Consider the following 8324-nt stretch of genomic DNA (forward strand, 5'->3'; position numbering starts at 1 on the left):
CAACGCTCTAGTTTTTGGGCAAAACTCTATGGGTTTTTTGTCCTCAAAACCAGATTTTGCCCACATGCTAGAGCAGGGGTGTCGAACTCATTTGTTACGAGGGCCGGATCTGACATAAATGAGCCCTTTTGTTGGGCCGGGGCCATGTGTGTTATAAAATGTAATGCCAGGTAGCGGAGATATAAATTTTATAAAGGACACAAACACAAAGATGCTTAAAGCATTAGCTCTGTAAGCTGCAAACCTACTTTTGACTTATTGACATTCACCACAGGAATCTCACGCTCAGAGTTCTGAGTCTAGGACCCAGGTTAAAACATGAAATGGTTGAGTGAGTGAGAGAGTCTGGCGAAGCAAGCTATGATGCTGCAGCAGCAGCAGCAGAGGCAGACCTGGAAGCAGGAGATGGCCAGTTCCACTGCGGGCCTGATGGAAGCCCTGCTCTGGGGGCCTGATCCGGCCCCCGGGCCGCATGTTTGATACCCCTGCTTTACACTGTATCCCCAATTCTCCAAGTTTCCTGGTTAAGGGGAAAATGCAGTTCAAACAAATTACAGAGATTATCTGACTCCAGTGGTAATGAGAGAAAGAAATTTTACTTACAAAAATAGAAGCGCATCTTACATGACATATTCATGTAGGTACCTTTAACGTATTGTGAACAGATTAACTTCCAAAGGGTTAACTTGCTATAGCTGCAAGCCCAGGGAAGAGAGAGAAGAAGGAAAGTCCCATATAAGAAGGCAAGCAAGGGCCAAGGAGGCTCAACATCTCATCGAGGGGCCCTGACCTGGATAGCCCAGGCAAGCCCAAGTTCATCAGATCTCGGAAGTTAAGCAGAGTTGTCTCTGGCAAGTACTTGGATGGGAGACCTCCTTGAAATACCAGAGGCGGGAGGCGGTGGGCAGGCTTTATTCAGCCGCCTCTCTGAATATCCTCCAGGCCCGCAGTTGGAGTCAGTCACCAGAGGTCGCCGTGACTTCCAGGTGCGCACACACACACACACACACACACACACGTGTACGTACCAAACCCCCCCCCCCCCATCTAACCAAGGAGAAGGGGGGGCCAACTGCCAAGTGTACCTGAGTGAGAGAATTCTCTTAACCCTTTCCCTCCCAGATCCTCTTGCATGCAGTGTTACAACATCCAACAGGCCCCATCCCCCAAATCTCCAGGAATTTCCCGAACCAGGCTTGGCCACCATAGGCAGGTGCCATATTGGGGAACGGTGCTCAGAAGCGCCACGTCAGACAGCCCCACGTGGCTCCTGAGTCATGATCACTGCTTTACGTTCATTGACTTGAAAGTTCTTTGTGTGCTTTTTAAAAGGTGCATGACTAACTGGGAAGGGATTTTATTTAAGAAAAGTTGTTTTTCATACAAGTTCCAAAATCCGGATGAGCAAGTCCAGTTTAGAAGAGGTTTTTTCTGCTTCTCCTTTGCACTAGAGGGCAATGCCTCTTCTCCGACTCTCAGATCAGTGTGCTTTTTTGGCCTGGGGAGTATTACAAATGTCATTGGCCAACACGGGGACAATTACAGCTCTGTGGGTTCCGTCCTTACATCAACATATCCTGAAGTAGGGCGGCTTCTGCTAACCCCTCACCTGTTTACCCTCCTGTGTCACCTGTCCATGTGCCTTTCCCAGCCCATTTGCTTGGAAGCATTCTTCCACCCAAGCTCCTGACTTCCCTGCATTGATGGGGAAGCGCATGCGGGTAGTTCAGCAGCTAAGGTTTGCCAAACTCCAGTTATAAACCAGAAGAAAGCCTTGACTCGGTATTTTGGAAGAATTTTGGAAGAGTTTTGGTTTTGGAAGAGTTTTGGTTTCAGTGACTTCCTGTTTTGAGAAAGTGGTTCCTACTTGAAAAAGCCTTGTCAGGCAAAACATGGGACAACATTGCTAGCATGCCCGTAGGAAGACTTTGGGCCATTCTGCATCTAGCATTCACTCCATTGTTTTATCAAACCTACACTGGAACAGGAAAAGATGGGGCTCAAAGCCACATTCAAATACCCCAACACCGTACTGACTGCAGAGTCACCCCTGAATGGCCATAAAACGGCCATAAATCTATGCAGATGGTACCATAAAACCGAGAGATCAAAGGAAATGAAAGTGGCCTGCGGTGTGGAGGCTACCATAAAATCCGACAAAGAAAGTTAAAGTGGCATGCAATGTAGAGGGGGATTCCAATGTGGGTTTGGTAAAACAGCCGAGCGAATGCTAGGTGCAGAAGGGTCCGGGACTGCCGTCTTTGGATTTCAGTGCTGTAGCTCAGTTGCCTAGTATCAACTCGGAATGTGGCTTCTGTTTCTGAAAACTGAAGACACCCGAGCACCTCCAACAGAGTGTTTTATGAGCCTGTGATGGACTGTGGGAACGGTTGGGGTTTTTTGCCCTATGATTTGAGAATCTGGATTTTGATACTGTTGGTATATGAATATCTTTGGAATTTGTATTTATAAATTGTGTGTATGATATAAAATTCATTTCCATTGAATAATTTGAGTAGTTTAATTTATCTTTGTTTAGGTAAAACAATTTTTTTTTACACCCAGCTGTTTTGCTGGTTACATTTTCACTGTGTGTCTCACTGTGTTTTGTGCAACCTCCGGGTGGTGACTGGAGATTTCCTTCTGTTACAACTCGGGTATCCCAGATGATCCCAAGTTGACAAGGCAGGCAGGGGCTACGTGTGCAGCACCCTGAAGCAACTGGGATCTTTCTCTTTTAAAAACCAACAACACAGCTGCTGTTTGCTCTCTTCCTTTCCCTCCCTTGTTGTCCTGCTGTGCCTCGAAACCTCTGCAAGATGCTGCCGCCCCTGTTCCCCTCCCAAGCTTCCTTCCCACCGTGGCTGGGTTCAGCCTAGCGTGTGACACCAGCGTTGCGTGCCTGTTGCCAGACATCCCTGGCCTGGGCATGGCTGAGAGCCAGGCCCCCGAGAGAGATTGCAAGGCTGCGAGACAGCGTGAGTGAAGCTAGGGCTGCCTACCTCCAGGTGGGGCCTGGGGATCTCCTGCTATTACAACTGATCTCCAGATAGGGTTGCCAGCTCCAGGCTGGGGAATTCCTGGACAATTGGGGGGGTGGAGTCTGGGGAGGGTGGGGTTTGGGGTGGGGAGGGGATCATAACGCCAAAGAATCCACCTTCCAAAGTGGTCAGTTTCTCCTGGGGAATTGATCTCTGTCGCTTGGAGATCAGTTGTAATCCCAGGAGATCCCCAGCCATCACCGGGAAGTCCAGCCCATAACAACCTTGTTCAGGGCCAGCTCGAGGTGTTTCTGCACCCTAGGCGAGGCTGCTTTGTGGCGCAGATGCCAATATCCCAGTGTTCATGGAGAGCTCTGGCTTGCTCTTTTATAAACACTTAAACATGGAATCAGAAGTAAACTTTTTAAAAAATTAAAAACTAAATAATTCAAATTATAGATTAATATGAAAAGTTTGTATAATATTCCATTCAGCTTCATGTTGCTTATTCATTTAAAATACCTTGGGTTATTTTTCAGGATTATTTGGAAAATATAAAGAAGAAATTAAACATTGGGTTGCTCGTAAACAGAACATTGAACTGTAGCAAGAGGCTGATACCTTCATTACTATAGGATTAGTCCTGAGGAAGATTGGGACGAAATGGGTTTTTATCCGGATGCTCATTGAGAATGATGGACCCTGTAATATTGCCAAGTTTTACAATATAATATGGTTCTTACTTAGGGAGGTTAAAGTTCGAGGCTGGCTGACTCCTTCACAGCTAGGGTTGTCAACTCTGGGCTGGGAATTACTGGAGATTTTGAGGGTGGTGACTGGGAAAGATGGGGTTAGGGGAGGGGAGGGGCCTCATTATTATATAATACTGTAGAGTCCACAATCAAAAATAATAATTTTGTCCAGGGGTCATTTCCTGCAGGAGCGCACAGGAGTGGAGCTCTGGCAGTAAAGAGCCCAGGGGGCAGGCACATGCAACAAGCCCCACCCCCTGCTCCCAGCAGCCCTGGGCCAGGAGGAGCAAGAAGCAGCCAGGTAAGTTGCAGAGCCCCCACCCCACCCCCCGGTCCAAAACAATCCAGTGGCACCTTTAAAGACCAAGTTTTATTCAGGTACAAGCTCTCCCTTCTCTGCGAGGACAGATCTGCATGTTCCCCACCACCACCAACAGCTAGCAATCCAAAACAGTCCAGTGGAGCCTGAGTGGTCAGTGTTGCCTTCTGACACACTTCCGGTGATGGGGATGTGGCATATGCAAATAAGTTACCCTAATGAGTTATGCTAATGAGCTACTCTTTTTCTATGAAATGACCCCTGCTGATTTTGTCCAGAGGAACTGATCTCTGTCGTCTGGGGATCAGTTGTGATACCGAGAAATCTCCAGGCAGCATCTGGAGGTTGGCAACAATATCCACAGCAGCACCGGTTGTGGGACTATGCAGGGCCCGGGAGATGTTGCAAATGTCTCTCCCCAGTCCTCTGGTCTCACCTGCTGCTGGCTGCATAGAGAGGGTCCCAGTCTCTCTCTCTTCTGCTCCTTCAGGGCCAGGTAGGACCAAGAAGGGAGCCTTCTTGTTCCTCCTCCCTTTCTTGACTCCTTCAGATTATTGTCAGGTTCGAATCGATGGGAGTGGCTGGTTCCCTTTGCCGGTGCCGGTGGGGCAGGCCCAGTGAGAAACAGGCTCCATTCAACTGCTGTGCAAAAGGCAGAGTCAGGATGTTTGGGACTCAGCAGCTGTATCGGCATTACTGAGTCCAAGCACTGACACCCCTCAAGGGGTGGCTTCCCATCTGCCTGACCTCTCTGGAACTGCAATTTGCATAAGGTTAATTACTTTGGCAAGGAGACTTTGTTGAATCCAGCGGCAGCAGCCTGTCTGCTTTCAGGCTCACAAAGAGGCATTGCTGATGCTTTAATTACCCTTGTACCATTTGTAAAACAACACACTGAAATTGGATCAGTGGCTTTCAGCGTCCGCAAGTCCCTGGGACCAGGCTGATGGGACTTCTTCCCTTCACATAACACAATGACTCTTCTCATAGGCACGCACACAGTGGCGTAGAGATGAAAAATCTTTCCCTGTTGGGTTGGGGCAGGGGTGTCAAACATACAGCCCGTGGGTCAGAACTGGCCATTCAGGGCTCTTTTTCTCCGGCCCGCAAGCAAGAAGAAGAGGAGGAAGAGGAGAGATTGGATTTATATCCCGCCCTTCACTCCCCAAAGGAGTCTCAGAGTGGCTTACAGACTCTTTTGGCTTCCCCTCCCCACAACAGACACCCTGTGAGGCAGGTGGGGCTGAGAGAACTCTGACAGAAACTTCTCTTTTTCAAGAACAGCTATGCCAGAACTGTGGCTTGCCCAAGGTCATCCAGCAGCTGCGAGTGGAGGAGTGGGGAATCAAACCCGGTTCTCCCAGATGATAGTCTGTGCACTCAACCACTACACCAAAAAAACTGGAAGTGGGAGGGTGGGCATCAGGGAGAGACTGTAAGGAAATACTGTAAGAGTGTTAATGTTTTAAGCAGGTTTGTATTTTGAGTAAAAAAATAAATCGTTAATTGGGTTTGCCTGTGTCCTTTGTAAAGTCAATATATCTGGTACCTGGCATTACAAAGTGACCTTTATGTCATATCCAGCCCTTGTAACGAATGAGTTCGAAACCTCTGCGTTAGGGGGTTACAAATCTGGGTTGAGAGAGGCATTCTTGAAGACTTGAGGGCAGAGCCTGGAAAGGGCAAGGTATGGGGTATAACTGGACTCCACCTTCCAGAGCTTCCATTTTCTCCAGGGGAACTGATCTCTGCAGTCTCAAGACCACTCGTAATTCCCGGAGACTAGCAACCCTAGGTTCAAGTCAAGAGTCATTGCCTGGACATATCCCAGAATTACAACTGATCTCCAGATGACAGAGATCAGTTCCCCTGGAGAAAAGGGCTGCTTTAAAGGATGGACTTGAGTTGGGTTGCCAGCTGATGGAGGAAGATTGGAGGGGGGGGGAACCATAGATTTTCAAGTGATTCCTAGAGCGACGTGCCACATTGCACATAATCAAGAACCTAAATAAGTAAGTCAGAGTAGAGGGCCGACAATTAAAACTTAATGTATGTAATATAAAAAGACATGTATTTATTAATAAAGAATTTAAAAACATATAAGGCTCCAATTACACCTCATATAAAAATACCAAAATCATACACACAAGGGCCAATGGACTTGACCTGATGCGTTTCGGCCTGTTTAAGCCTTCTTTAGAGGTCAAAGACAATGAGGAATAAATTGGCTTACACCATAGTACAATACCATTGTACAATTATACAACACGGATATTGTTCCAAAATGAAACCAGTAGGCACAGAATAAAAGTATAAACAAGGCCTCCCAAGATCCAATCACATGCCAAATGATATTTCACTGATAATAATTTCTGGTCCAGAAAGTGCCTTCCAATGATTGTTTACTTCAAGCCAAAGCGTCCTCAGCAAAATTGTCTGTTTAGCAAAGAGTAGTCATGTGATTGGATTTTAGGAGGCCTCGTTTATACTTTTATTCTGTGCCTAGTGATTTCACTTTGGAACAATTTCTTTCTGGTCCATTTTGTATCCACGTTGTATCATTGCATAGTTGTATTGTATTCTGGTATAAGCCAATTTGTTCCTCATTGTGTTTGACCTCTGAAGAAGGCCTAAACAGGCCGAAATGCGTCAGGTCAAGTCCATTGGCCCTTGTGTGTATGATTTTGGTATTTTTATATGAGGTGTAATTGGCCCCTTATACGTTTTTAAATTCTTTACTAATAAGCAGGGGACATTTCCTGCAGGAGCGCACAGGAGTGGAGCTCCGGCAGTAAAGGGCCCAGGGGGCGGGCACATGCAACAAGCCCCACCCCCTGCTCCCAGCAGCCCTCAGTCAGAGCAAGAAGCAGCCAGGTAAGTTGCAGAGCTCCCCCCAGCCCCCCGGTCCAAAACAGTCCTGTGGCACCTTTAAGACCAAGTTTTATTCCGGTACAAGCTCTCCCTCCTCTGCAAGGGCAGGTCTGCACATTCCTCTCCCCCCCACCAATAGCTAGCAATCCAAAACAGTCCAGTGGAGCCTGAGCGATGGGTGTTGCCTTCTGACACACATCCGGTGATGTCAGGGGGTGTGTCATATGCAAATAAGTTATGCTAATGAGTTATACTAATGAGCTCCTGCACCTCTTTTTCTACAAAATGACCCCTGCTAATAAGTATATGTATTTTTATATTATATACATTAAGTTTTAATTGTTGGCCCTCTACTCGGTTTGACCTATCTCTTTAGGTTCTTGATCCTCGGTTTCAGGGTTAAGTTTGCTCCCCTTTTTGCTCTTTGCAGACAGTGCCTCCGGAGCAGGATGAGTATCTCCAGGAACAACTGGCACAAGCGCCGCAAGACCGGGGGAAAGAGGAAGCCCTACGATAAGAAGAGGAAGTATGAGTTGGGGTGACCCCCTGCCAATACCATAATTGGCCCCAGGAGAATTCACACAGTACGGGTACGTGGTGGGAATAAGAAATACTGTGTTCCTCACCTGGATGTTGGACACTTCTCTTGGGGGTCTGAATGCTGTACCCACATTGATGTGGTGTACAATGGATCCAGCAATGAGCTGGTGTGCACAAAGACCCTGGTGAAAAACTGCATTGTGCTGATTGATAGCACGCCGTACAGACAGTGGCATGAAGCCCACTACACCTTGCCCCTTAGATGCAAAAAGAGCGCCAAACTGACTCCTGAGGAGGAAGAAATCTTAAGCGAGAAGTGGTCAAAGAAAATTCAGAAGTATAATGAGCAGAAAAAGAATGCCAAGTTCAGTAGCCTTCTGGAGGAGCGATTCCAGCAGGGAGAGTTACCTGCTTTCATCGCCTCCAGACCTGGGCAGTGTGGCCAAGCAGATGGCTACATTCTGGAAGGCAAACAACTAGAATTCTACCTGAGGAAGATCAAGCCCAGGAAAGGCAAATGAACACTCGCTGTACCTAAAAAGGCTCAATAGATAATCCCAGATTCTTGTCTTTTTTTAAAAAAAGTGTGTTCCCTATTTTGTCCCTACGTTTCACATAATAATAATAATTTAATATTTATTAGATTTTTACCCCACCCTCCCAATAAGGCCGGCTCAATAATGACATTGTTCTGTGTGGGGATTCTTTGTTTCTCTCCCATCACCCCAAAGAGAGGCGGTGGAAAGTGCAGGTTGCTGGCAGGAGGTCTCCTGACATGGCAGACCTAACTCTATGGCATTCTATCCCAACTCCCTCTGGCTCCTGAGCTTTTGGAGATTTCCCATGCCACAACTCAGGATC

General features: G+C 47.2%; 1 pseudogene; it reads left to right on the top strand.

Annotated features, from left to right (window-relative positions):
* Window positions 1-7372: 7372 nt before the first annotated feature.
* Window positions 7373-7984, top strand: LOC107119199 (annotated as a pseudogene).
* The last annotated feature ends 340 nt before the right edge of the window (window positions 7985-8324 follow it).

Source organism: Gekko japonicus, unplaced genomic scaffold (assembly GCF_001447785.1).
Source record: "Gekko japonicus isolate JY-2015 unplaced genomic scaffold, Gekko_japonicus_V1.1 scaffold2327, whole genome shotgun sequence".
Classification (NCBI taxonomy): domain Eukaryota; kingdom Metazoa; phylum Chordata; class Lepidosauria; order Squamata; family Gekkonidae; genus Gekko; species Gekko japonicus.